This window comes from Nicotiana tabacum, chromosome 4, assembly GCF_000715075.1.
Source record: "Nicotiana tabacum cultivar K326 chromosome 4, ASM71507v2, whole genome shotgun sequence".
In the NCBI taxonomy this organism is placed as follows: Eukaryota; Viridiplantae; Streptophyta; class Magnoliopsida; order Solanales; family Solanaceae; genus Nicotiana; species Nicotiana tabacum.
This window is the reverse complement of record NC_134083.1, coordinates 29,599,929-29,614,927: the sequence shown is the minus strand read 5'-3', so window position 1 is coordinate 29,614,927 and position 14,999 is coordinate 29,599,929.

Below are 14,999 nucleotides of genomic sequence, written 5' to 3'. Positions count from 1 at the left end.
TCAAAACAGAATTTCCTTTCAACTTTATGAAAATTCACAACAATTAATCGAAGGCAACTATGGCCATAAATCAATATCAACAAGGGTACTACCGAGGTACCGCCTCGTAGTCCCAATTCATAAATAAATTTACAATATCTCATATCCTTATCTCACTGCGGGGACCTTCACAATTTATTTGAAAGAAAATATTTTTACCGAAATAGCATCCCGCGTTTTAGCCATTCTTATCACACCGCATAACTTCTAGTAGTTTTTCCTACTAGCCACGCATATCAAGCCACCCTTATCTCACCGCATGTATTAATACTCAGACCTTATACTACCGCATGCATATCAATATCACAATATATCACAATTTGCACCTCAAGTGCCCAAATATTTTAATTTGCCAAAATAAATCAACGATATTTTCCACAATAAAGAGCTCATGGCTCATGCCAACATAAATCATTAATAGTATTTTTCCACAATAAAGAGCCCACGGCTCCATCACAGTGAGTACAAAAATCTTATAAAAATATTCAGGAATAAATAATTTAGCAAAATAATATTTCAAATCTTTAATACGTTGCTTCTGTACCAAATTTAAAATGTCAAATACTTCATATTTATAATATTTAATTTAAAGAAAATTAATTTCAAATAATGCACAGAATGAAAGAAACCAAATTTCAACCAAATAGGTAAAACAATTAGAAGGAAAAGGTCAAGCAAATTTAAAGTATACAAATCAAATCAATGATGAAGAATATAACAAGATAAAATAATTTAATAAATACGCAACAATGATCTACACAATTTAAAAATATAATCTTTCACATTTAGCATGTGTACACACTCGTCACCTTGTGTACACGACTTTCAACATATTTTAATAATCACATTAATATCAATTCTAGGGAAAATTTCCCCCACACAAAGTTAGACATGTTACTTACCTCGACTTGCTCCAATTTAACCAATTAGTATACTTTTTCCTCGATTTTTCGATTCCGGTCGACTCGTATCTAGTCATAATTAATTCGATACAGTCAACAAAAATTATAGAATCAATTCCATAAGAAAATACTATATTTTTTTTCAACAAAATCTGAAATTAACTCAAAAATGGCCACGTCTCGGAATCCGGTTAAAGTTACGAAATATGAACGCACATTCAACTACGAGTCCAACCATACCATTTTTACAAAAATCCGACATCAACTTGACCTCCAAATCTCAAGTTCTCATTTTGAAATCCCTAGGCCCAAATCCTCTAATTTCACCTCAAAAATATGTAATATATTCGAAATATTCAATGATAATCCAATATAATTGACTAACAATGATCACATGTGACTTACCTCAAGTTCTCTCTCAAAATCACCCCAAAAACCATGCTTGAAGGTCAAAAAATGGCAAAACTCGGAACCCCTTCTGTTTTTAATATTCTGTACAGAATTTTCGCATCCGCGATGATTTCTTTGCACCTGCGGTCTTCGCATCTGCGATGATTTCATCTCACCTGTGGTCTTCGCATCCGCGGTGATTTCTTCGCACCTGCGGTCTTCGCACCCGCGATGACTGTTTTCGCACCCGCGGTCTTTGCACCCGTGATGACTGTTTTCGCACCCGCGGTCTTCGCACCCACAGTGCCTGGATAGCCCATGCATTTTCGCTTCTGCGAATCATTCCTCGCATCCGCGAGCTCGCACCTGCGGCCCTTTTTCGTGCAGGTGCGATCACACCACCAGCCCAGCTGCTTCAGCTCCTCCTCCAAATCCAAATTCGATCTGTTAAGCATCTGAAACTCACCCGAGGCCCTCGGAACCCCGTCCGAACATACCAACAAGTTACATAACATAACACGGACCTTCTCGAGGCCTCGAATCATATCAAACAACGCTAAAACTACGAATCGCACCTCAATTCAAGCCTAATGAACTTTGAACTTTCAAATTCTATATCTTGTGCCGAAATACATCAAATCAATCCGGAATGACTTCAAATTTTACACACAAGTCATAAATGACATAACGAAGCTATTCCAATTTCCAGAATCAGATTCTGACCTCGATATCAAAAAAGTCAACCCCCCGGTCAAACTTCCCAAAAATTCAACTTTCGGCATTTCAAGTCTAATTCCACTACGGTCTTCAAAATAAAATTCCGATCATGCTTCTAAGTCCAAAATCACCAAACGGAGCTGTTGAAATAATCAAAATTCTATTCCGGGGTCATTTGCACATAATTCGATATCCGGTCACTATTTAAACTTAAACATTTAAGTTTTTTTATTACAATTCCATATCCCAGGCCAGGGACCTCGTAATTTGATTACGGGTATAGGCCTAAGTCCCAAATCACGATATGGACCTACCAGAACTGTTAAAATACTGATCAGAGTCCGTTTGCTCAAAATGTTGACCAAAGTCAACTCAGTTGAGTTTTAAAGTTCTAATTCATATTTTTATCCATTTTCACCTGAAACTTTTCAAAAAATTTTACGGACTGTTCACGCAAGTTGAGGAATGATAAATAGTACTTTTCGAGGTCTTAGAACACAAAATTAATTATTAAATTTAAAGATTACATTTTGGGTCATCACAGACTTTTAACCATGATAATTGTTAGAATATACTATATCCAAACGCATGGTTAATAGTATATGCCCCAACAATCTCCCACTTAAACTCATAACCATGTATCTACAACTTTCTCTGGCATTCTTTTACATGACTATTAAAAGTCTTCACCAAATAAGGTTTTGTTAAAGAATCTTGCCAAGTTATTTCTAATGCAATCTTTGTCCAGTAGTTCTTTGTCGTCACTATCTAGTTTGGTATTAAACTCTTCAGGGATCCTATTACCGAAACTATCCCAAGCGTGTACACTAAACTATGATTTCCTTAGTATTCTCCTACTACAATGAAGTACTACTAATATTACCTTCATTACCTTACGGTATTGAAATATTAGCTACTTCTTACTATAGTGTTCACTGTTCAAACATCACTCCCACTCGATAAAGGCATATTATGTCTATTAACGTTCTCCCACTACTTAAATGCAATGGAACATCAATTCCTGACGTGTGGGTTTTGATGTTCTTGAACATCTAGTTATTTCTTTGCCTAGTTCCTGTAAAAATAGTTTACTTCTAGGAACATGGTTTATTAAACAGTCCTTATCTAGAAAAATGCATTTGTTTTAACAATTGCCTTATTTTCTTTAGGACAATAAAATAAAACTCTATTCATTTTCTTGGATATTCAATAAACATGCACCTATCCATTCTTAATTCCAAATTACTTATTCTCTTTCCCTTTCAGCACATATGCGGGACAATTCTATAACTGAACATGCCACAAACTGAGCTTACATTCAGTCCACAGTTCTATAGATGTCACAGGTACTAATTTAGAAGGAACTAAATTTAGAATGTAATTTACAGTTTCTAGGAAATATTCCAAAAACGAATAAGGCAAATTTGAATAACACTTCATTAATCTATCCATGTCCAAAAAAGACTTATTTCTTCTTTCTACCACACCACTCTATTATGGAGCTTACAGTGTAGACAATTGAGATGTAATCCCTTATACTGATAAGTAATAAAAGAACTCTTTAGAGAGGTGCTTTCCACTACAATCAAATTGCAGTAACTTAAAATATGTCCTTGGTGCTTCTCCGCTTCAAGTCTTAAAAACCTTGAATTGCTTAAATCATTAAAACTTATGGTGCATCAAATAAATATATTAATATTTTGAGTAATCATTTATGAACATCACAAAATACTCAAAACTATTTGTAACGACCCGACCGGTCGTTTTGATTTCTAGAATATTGTTCCCCTAAATAAGACTCCCTGTATGTACTTTTACTGTTTTATGACTTGCGGGGATGGTTAGTTTGAGACTTAGAAGGGTTCGGGTTGAAATCGGAACAATTGGTTCCTTAAGTTGGCCTTAAAAGGCTAAGTTTGACTTCGGTCAACACTTTGAGTAAACGACCTCGAAATCGGAATTTGATGGTTACAATAGGTTTGTATGAGGATTTAGGACTTGGGCGTATGCTCGGTTCAGGTTTTGGACGACCCGGGAGCGTTTCGGCACCTATTATCAAAAGTTGGTTCTTGAAGTTCTTTAAAATTTGGTTTGGAACCGGTTTTGGTGATATCGAGGTCCAAACGAAATTCTGAGATCGGGAATAGTTATGTAATGTCATTTAAGACTTGCACACAAAATGTGGTGTCATTCCGAGTAGATTTGATAGGAATCGGACGAGCGGAAGTCTTTTTAGAAGTTTTGAGTTCATGAGTTAATTCATGCATTTTGGCGCCCGATTTGTGGTTTTTGATGTTATTTTAGTGTTCCGATCGCGCGAGCAAATTTGTATGATGTAATTAGATAGGTGTGGGTGTTTGGTGTAGATCCGAGGGCTCAAGAGAGTTTCGGAAGTGCGGAGGGGATGAAAAACAACTAGATTTCTGGTGTTTCTTGGCACCAGTTGTAGGTCTCGCAAATGCGAACTTCGCATTGCGAGAAGAGCTTCGCAATTGCAAAGAAGCTCAGCCTGGGGATTTTTTGCATTTGCGACACCTTAGCCGCATTTGCGAACTCAGCAGTGATCGCATTTGCGACCCATCCGTCGCATTTGCTACCTTAGCAACTGGTGCCAGACTTCGCATTTGCGAGAGTTTTGTCGCATTTATGACCCTCGCATTTGTGAACACCATGTTCGCAAATGCGACATCAGAGGCCTGTGCCCAGCTCATTTAATGCGAGACTTAGGCCATTTATTTCATTTCACTTTATCTCTTAGGCGATTTTTGGAGCTTTTGGAAGGGGGTTTTCACCTAGCACCTTGAGGTAAGTAATTTCTACACAACATAAGTTAAATACATAGATTATGGGTAGATTAACATGTAAAAATTAGTAAAAATCATGGGTTTAGATGAAAAATCTAGGTTTTGATTAAAATGGGATTTTACCACGAAAATTATTATGGAACTTAGTGAAAATCATATATTTATGTTCCTAAGGTTATGGGTAGGAAACCTTCTTCGAGCATTTTCGGAATCCGGGCACGTGGGCTCGGGGGTGAATTTTAGGAATCTTGTACTTAGGGTTGGGTAATCACTTTAATAATGGGAAAATAAACTTTTGAGCATAAATTGATTAATTTATATGATATTTGACTAGTTTTGAGTCGTTTGGCACCAAAATTTGGAGGCTTGAGCACCTTTTTGAACCGAGGAGTAGGCTTTGGGACGAGGTAAGTCTCTTTTCTAACCTTGTAAGAGGGAACTTACCCCATATGTAAACTTAATTAATATGTGTTGTTATTTGTGGGGGCTACGTATGCACGAAGTGACAAGAGTTTGTACGTAGCTACTATTTCTGTTTATGTCCGGGTAGTTTTAGGTTTACACCATATTTGTGGACACCGTTCTTTGATCATATTTGTTAACTGTATCAAATAGAACTGAGTTGAGGATTTTTAAGGATTTAAAAGCTTCAAGTCGAATTGTCTTTATTTTGAAAAGAATCAAGGAAGGGTTATGATTTATTGATAAATTTATATTTGACCGCGTCGCATGTATGATTCGCGAGCGGGGTAATAGGTGCATCTATGGTTCACGTCGTTCGATCCTCAGCAGTGCACAGTTTACATTTATGTTGGATCGGACCGAACGTCCTCGGTGGTATTTCGTGTGTGATAATAGAACTGGAAGTTTCTTTCATAATCGATATAAATTCATTGTTTGTGTTATCCTATGTTTTAAAGGAAGGAAGTGATTCAAGATCTTAAATATTTCTGAAGACTTGTTCAGTAATCCCTTGTTCTTAGTCTTATTGTTGTATATCATGCTTAATTAGAATTTCATATTATCGTGTTATTGGCCCTAGTAAGTGTCGGAGTCGACCCCTCATCACTACTTCTTCGAGGTTAGACTAGATACTTACTGGGTACATATTATTTATGTACTCATGCTACACTTCTGTACTTAATTGTACAGGATCTAAGGTAGGTGCATCTGGTTACCAGTCTGGTGCACAGATTTGATCCCCATCTCGAGGATTCACGGTGAGCTGCCTTCCGAGACGTTCTGCAGCAGCTGGAGTCTCCCTTATGTTTTATTTTTCTGTCTATTTCCTTTCAGACAGTAGGCTAGTGTTCTTTTGTATATTCTACTAGATTGGCCACATACCTCTAACACCAGATCTTGGCACACATACTAATAGACTTATGATTTTGGATTGGTTTAGATGATTACGATTTGTACTCGTTTACCTCCGTTTAATTATGTCACATTCGCAAATTTTTAAATCTCTTTAACAAATGAGGATATGTTATCCCCTTAGTATTTTGTTTAAATGGGAAACCGTTAGTTTGATCAGTGTTAGCTTGTCTAACAATGGTGTTGGGCACCATCACGGCCTAAGATGGAATTGGGCCGTGACACTACCTCTTACGAGTATGTTCATTTAACCATACAAATCAGAAGGGATTCATTCTAGCTTATCACTAGCTTTATTTTATTTTGAAGGGAAATATCTTTTACTCAAATTTCCTTCCAAACGGGATCCATAAATTTGTTGTGCCTCTACTTTCAATGAACCGTAAGGTCCATCCTTGACTAACTTGAAATCCTATCCAGATTAATATGACTTAGACAAAAGTGCACAAATAAGTTTTACTCAATTTCGAAGAACATATTCTCTTATGAGGTAGACTAATATTGTACTGTTCAGGAGAGACATTATATACAATAACAAGGTCATGCATTCATGTACCACAAGAGATAAAATATTTATCAAGCTCGATAACTGAAGAGTTATTCAAAAAATAAAACAAATATCCATCTCTTATTTTGCCCAGAGACTGGAATTAAATTCCTTCTAACAAAAGGTACATATATTGCATCCTTTAAATTAATGTCTTATCACTATCAAAAGAAAAATCTTAACAAGTAATACGATAAATTGCATTAAGTCATTGTGGAGTTGAGATAAAACATTAAATAGATCATAATAAGTCAAAACATTGAATAATAAAATTCAGACTGCATTCAATATATATATATATATATATATATATATATATATATATATATATATATATATATATATATATATATATATATATACACACACACACACACACACACACACACACACACACTCATGCAAAGTTTATTAAATAATACAAAAATTATACAACCTAGAAAGAAATATAACTAGCTCAGATGGAGAGCATACTGTTATTTTCAAACAATTGTATTTAACCATTTAATACTAAAATTTCAAACACACTACACATATATATATTCATGCATCTTGAATAGAAAATTTCGATGGGAAAAGAACTACTCATGCAACGTACATATGTAATGCCAGATTATTCACTCCAATAAATTAAAACAAACCTAGCTCAAATGGAGAGTATAGCATTAATTTAAGTCAAGTGAACATCATAATTAATAGCTCTAGTTTCATCGATCCAACATGTATACTTAGATGGAGAGTAAGTACATGATATCAATAACTATTATTTCACCTAGTGAGCTTGCAATAAATTTATCCGATATGGAGGAAGACCTAAAGTCGACGCGTAAATTTATACTCACATGAAATTAATAGTGAGAGACCATATAAATATATTTCTATCTCCACTTAATCATGGTTGTATTTTAGTTACAAAATTGATTCAACCCTTAAACTCAGATACAGAGTTAATACAAGTTATCAATAACTAGTAACTATACCCAGTGAGTTCATAATAAATTTATCCGATATGGAGGAAGACCTAATGTCAATGCGTAAATTTATTATCTCACTATAAATTAAAAAAAATGGAGACCATAGGGGTTAATTCCTATCACCACTTTATTACAACCACGAGCTTTTCTCTGAGGATTATGTTCCAGAATTAAAAGAATACTCAAAACCCTATTTAAACAGTCTTAAAACGCTAAAATTAATGTTTTTCACTGAATAGCAGTGAGTATTGATCACTGGGCTGTTTCTGATAAACCTACCAAATTACAGATCAATCGGAGATCGTTAAAATCACAATCTCCAAAAATTACAATCAAATTTGGAAAATTACCATTTTAAGGATTTTAAAAATAAAATAAAATATGACCCACATTCTTATCATATACCAATTAATGTCAAATCAACATGTGTTATCATGTTCCATATAAGACATAAATAAAATGATAGAAAGAATGACATTTCGTATGTAAATCACATTTTAATCCGCCAAACCTCCAAAAAAACTCATCTAAATGATCCTGAATCGTCAAAATACGATGTGATTCACTGCGTTGCAGTGAGTTCTTCTTAACTGATCATTTCTGATGATCCTACCGAATTTCAGGTCATTCGGAGCTCGTGAAATTCACGATCGCCAAAAACTAGACCAAATTCAAATAAATTATTTTTGGCGTATTTAAGATTAAATCCATGTGATTTGCAGTCTTGCTATATATCATATCAAGTTAAATCACCACGTTTCAGATTTAACACAAATATAGCTGATATATAAAGAGTAATTTTTCATATTTATAACAAATTCAATTTAATAAACTGCTTGAAACCCCATCTAAACGACCTCAAAATGCCGAAAAACGGTATGGAGTTTTTCTCACTAGATTGTTTTCGATGAACCTACCAAGTTTCAGGTCAATCGGAGTTCATCAAATTCATGACCACCAGCATGTAACCAAACTCAGAGAATAACCGTTTTAAGCAGTTTCAGGGATTAAAATAAATATGATATTAATTTTCATTCTCCTTATAATTATACTATGACCTCAAGGCATAAATTATTTTCTTCCTATTTCTAGGATACATCATATCTCCTTTTGTAATAAATTATCCTTTTATTAAATACACAAGAACCTAAGACATTATATTTTCTCCCGTTCGGCGAAAACCCCAATATTTCTTCTCATGGGTGGAGTTGGTCTCACTAGTACCCAAAGATAAAACTCTTTTTCTAGTTAAGAACCTCTACCACTAATGTAGATTTATCAAGAATAATTTTCACATGGTACATTAAGCAGATTTTAATGACTCAAATAAATAGACCATTTTGTGGAATCTACTTATTAATCATAATGCTCAATCCATGAATAAACATAATTTCATATGTACAAATTTATTAAGAATTTTTCATGAGTTCAAATAAACAAACCACTTTAGAGGTGTCACGCCCCGAAATTATGGAGCGCAACCGGCGCTCAACCGAGTAAACCCAATCGAGCAAGCATAATTTACATTAACCTCTCATCAGTACTCATGCATGATTTACCATAACATAATAAGATCTTGACTTTCATATTAAATACACTTGGCTCAATGGCCCATATTTTCTTTCTCGTGGTGGTTACACAGCTCTATAAATAGCTGTAAATACTGTGAACATAAATACATGACAAAACTCAAATCTTTAATTACATAATCCACAGTGTACATGGAGCTTCTACGACAATGGATACCTATATACATAAAATGAACTAGACCCAAACACCCACTAGAACTGTAGCGGGCTCACCATAAGCTGAGTAATGAAGAAAATCCCTATCAAAGATCTATATCATCCTGTAGAAGTATACCTGCATCCATTAAAAAATGCAGCGCCCCCAGCAAAAGGGACGTGAGTACATGTGAAATAGTACTCGTATGTAAGGCAGTCAAAACAATATATGAAAATACGGTTACTCAAATAAGAGGCAAATAAAGTACATCAAGAAACTACGAAACATCCAATAAAATCACATTTCAAGTCTTATTATACTAGCATCATTCTAACCTTCTTTTAGGATCAACTGCACCATATGAACTATACGTGGAATACATAATATAAGGTAATTGTAACAACATATACAAACAATGCCAACAAAAGTGGCACCTTCCTCCCTTAATTTATATATATACATTTGGTAGACCGTCCTTAGTGTTCACATATCATATTATGCACCTATGCGTCTCATAGACCGTTCACAACATTCACTCACACAATACAAATACACCTATTCAAGGGTTTGGAAATACAACATGAATATGATGAATCATGGTAACAATAAATGGGCTTAGATAGTCGTTAACTTCAAGAAAATTTATTAAGATCTTCCATTCAAATTTATCGATATTAAGTCGGGGATCCTTTATAACCACCCTCACGCAAAGCGGCTATGTCGCCTCACCCCCAACATATGCGGGTGGAGGTGTATCACGATACCATAACCTCTACACAAAGCAACTCTGCTGCCTTACCCCAATATATGCGGGTGGAGGTATATCACCATACCACAATCCTAACACAAAGCGGCCTTGCAGCCTCACCCCAATATATGCGGATGGAGGTGTATCACAACACCACAATCCCAACATAAAGCGGTCATGCCTCCTCAATCAAATATATGTGGGTGGAGGTATATTCCACAATACCACAATCCCTACACAAATCGGTCATGCTGCCTCACCCCAATATATGCGGGTGGAGGTGTATTCTACAATACCACAATCCTTACACAAAGCGGTCCTACCGCCTCACCCCAATATATGCGGGTGGATGTGTATTTCACAATACCACAATCCCTAAACAAAGTGGTCCTACCGCCTCACCCCAATATATGCGCTGGAGATGTATTCCACAATGCCACAATCCCTACACAAAGCGGTCATGCCACCTCACCAAATATATGTGGATGGAGGTGTATTCCACAATACCACAATTCCTACACAAAGCGGTCCTACCGCCTCACCCCAATATATGCGGGTGGAGGTGTATTCCACAATACCATAATCCCTACACAAAGAGGTCCTACTGCCTCACCCCAATATATGCGGGTGGAGGTGTATTCCGAATCACAATACCATATATAAACTCAAAGCAACATAGTTTTTCATTACATTTAATGTCGTAATTACTCATATCATTGGAATACTTCATGTTCATGCTCATCATGGAGAAACACAACTCATTACATTAGCGCATGCATGGTAAATCAATAAGTCGATTTCAATGGCATATGGGCCCAATTCCTTTTCTTAAGGTTCATCGTCATTTAACAAAGGGCATCTCCCTTTCATCTCATTATTCACTCCCTTGACCTCTTGAGGTCATTTTCTAGGTTCATGACTATTGGGGACTTAATAATAAAAGTCATTTACATATATTATTTCAGAAGCATACAACTATAGTTGAAACCATTGGGACATACAACACTTCAAAATTCTCATTTAGGCAACGATCACATTTCATGTTCATACTATCACTTACTTGTACTTGCCATGGGTGATCATAGAACATTAAGAGCATTTAGAACATTTAGGAACATCATAGCCTTTAATCGCAAGAACTTAGGGGCTTATAACACATTGGAAACAAAAGTACAAGTATGTGCATCTCATAACCTTTCACACCCTATATCACGTAATCCGTACTTTCAACCACTTACAACATTATTATTTCATACATATGATTCTTCTTTCATGGCACAATGACCGTATTTCATAGTTCACACTTTCATATCTTTCCTTTCATGGATCATCATCCTAAATATCAAGATATACAATATCCCGGAAATCACAACTTTAGGTTCATTAGTAATGAAGACTTTAAACACAATGGATTTCTTCTTGAATTACTTTTTCCCATAAAAGACAATACACAATTTCCACTAACGAATATGTAAGAATGCAAAACACATTGAAAATACTCACTAAACATAGCATTAGCTAAAATATCCACGTATGGGCATCACTTAAGTTCATAAGCTATTAGGCAATTCTATTTTCAAAGTCATTTTTTGAATAGTTGAATCAAAACTCATTTCATAATCTTTCTCACATCATCTATCTTTATGGGCACCATTGGCCACAAGTATAACTTTTACTCTTGGCACGTTGGCCACACTTTATATCCCCAATTCACTTATCTCACTTCCAACCATCTTTATAGGTTATCAACAATAAGACATTTTCAATCAATACTTTAGGTACACATATGAGCAATTAAGAATCTTAAGCATATTGAGTTTTCTCACACAATTTGACATCATAACCTTCCTTTGAAACACCACTCAAAGACATAGCATTTTAATACACATATCATTCTTGAACACATTCCCAAAAGATAACATAATGTGATAGGAACATTCGAAACACATTTTGAATACATAATTCTCGACACTTTGCTTATTTGGGACATTCAAATTTATTGGGAACAACCCGCAACATAGAATAAGGAACTTGAGACATCCATACTTGAAACTTACGGGAACATCATTGAATTCAATTCTAAGAAGGAAGTTTAGCCAACATACCTCGTTTTGAGCTTTCCTTAAATTACTACAACGTTCCGGAAATTCTAGCAATCCCAATTTATTTTGATACATAACAAAATTGAACCATAATTAGAAAGATATTCATGGTCTCAACTCATTTGAGCATTTCATCAAACACTAGGTGTGCAAATTTAGCTACAAGGTTCTTCTATAAGATTTCCTTCACTCCTCAACTCAATCTTTTCTCAATTTAGCCCAACAATCTTCCCACAAATCTTATTGGTATATACATGTATAAATAATACTCTCATACCCAAGAATCATACTCCTAATCAACTATCTTCTACCCAAATCCGAAATTGAAAACTAGGGTATGGAACCTTACCTCTTAGATGAAGAACTTGTGAGATTTCCTTGTTGGATTTCAAAGCTTGGACAAGATCTTGATGAACAAAATACTTCATCTACTTCCTCTCTCTAGAACACTCTCACTTCTCTCTAAAAAAAACCTCAGATAATTGCCCCAAAATAAACCCCAAAGCCTATTTATCAAAATGGGGTTGGGTTATGAAAATAGAAAAATTAACCTTCCAATAGAAAAATGGACCGCAGAATGGGTATGCGGGTCGCAAAATGGTCGTAAAAATCGGTACCCAGAACTGGGCTATTCTGGTCCATTCTGTGACCAGTTTGCGGTCGCAGAAGCACTTTCACGATCGCAGAATTGTCGCAGAATCGCATTTTTCCAACCTTTGGTAATTTGGTCATAACTTCTTGTAAGAGTGTCCCAATGACAAACGGTTTGAAGCGTTGGAAACTAGATTCAAAGAGATTTAATTTGATAGGTAGATCATCCCCTAAATAGTTATAGTTTGGTAGAAGAATGTGTTTGAAGTAGGATCTTGTGCGAACTCACTTGAAACTTTATCCCATCATAAAATTTTCAACTTGACTTAGCTTTGGGGCTTTTCTTAGACCATAAACTATTCTTAATGCACATCATACATATATTATCATGATCAATTGATATCATTCATATAATAGTCCTTGTCTACACACAAAATAATATAATTAGCGCACATCAACTTTCTTAATAGCGCTTAAGTACTTCGAAATTTTCTGGCGTATTACAAGAGGTAACTATTTATTACTCACAAAATTCTCAATTTACGAGTAAAGACACATGTAGCTCATAAAATTATTTTATGGCAGATTACGGAGCACAGCTTAAAAGCCATGCCAATAATATAAAACTCATATAAAATACCGTCATATTTCATTTAATTACAACCTCCAACCATAGAACAAAATATTTCATCAAAATCCAAGACTAGTAATCACACAGGGCATGAAAACATAAACTAAAATTTGAGAAATATTTTTTATGCAGAAATATTCCAAACAAACCAATTCATTAGTCATCCAGGATACCAAACAGAGGATTTCACTTTCTTACAAAATAAATATATCATCACACAATATCAAATATACCTTGTAAGGCCTAGTCAATAAAATCCTACACCTCTATTATTGAATTTAATACAACAACACGTTTATTTACTAATAGCCAGTGTGTAAACCCATTATATCACCAATATTTAATCATGGAGACCATGGGGAATCACCCCACCACCATTGAATTGAAAATAAATTAAAATTATTAAGAAATAATTTCCAGAAAGTAAAAAAATGTCCAAAACACAATCCAAATGACCTCAAAACACCGAAAACACCATGATTCATTGCAAAATCAATGAGTTTTTCTCACCACGTCATTTTCGATTGACCCACCAAATTTCGGCTCAATTGGAGTCCGTCAAGTTCGCTAACCTCCGAAAATACCGGCAATTCGGTCAAAATCAGGTTTTGCATTTTTCTAGGATTTACAAAAAAATTCAGATAATCTCAATCATATAACAATAAAAATAGATATCTCATGATTACAAGAATAATCCAAAATTTGTGCACAGTTAATTCACAAAACAGCAATGTAATTTTTCAGAAAACCACATATACATGTAATTCAAACACGCACATAAACACGATATTCTTGTTTCATGAAAAACCTAGTTATCTAATTAGATGTGAGTGGGCTCTGATACCAATTGATGGATTATTATAAGTAGCAGAAGCCATCACAGTATCAAAATCACATGTAATCTAGACAACTAGCATAAACGAGATTTCACGGGTTACCTCTTGAAACGTGAACAAAGCTCCTCAATCGCGCCTAACATTTCACATGCCAGGCAAGCCAACGTTAGAGAATCGTTAAACCATTTCCTTATTTCGATTCAGTAAATATAAATAATTAACTCAAATGAAATATAATAAGTGTGGAATATCACAAAACGGTATTAATTACTACCACCCGGATCTAGAATCACAATTCACGAATATTTTAGAATTTACTACAAGTAATAGTCTGAAAAAAATATAACTGTCTGAATGAAAGAAAACAGTAGGACATAAAAGATGGACGGGGACTTCAAGGTCTGTGAACGCCGACAGATCTACCTTGAGTCTCCGGACAGCGGACCAATAGCAAATCTCGATCAACCTGAGCCGGTATCAAAATCTGCACAGAAAATGCAGAGTGCAGCATCAATACAACCGACCCCATGTACTGGTAAGTGTCGAGCCTAACCTCGACGAAGTAGTGACGAAGCTAAGGCAAGGCACCTACAATCAACCTGTACAATTTAACAGTGTA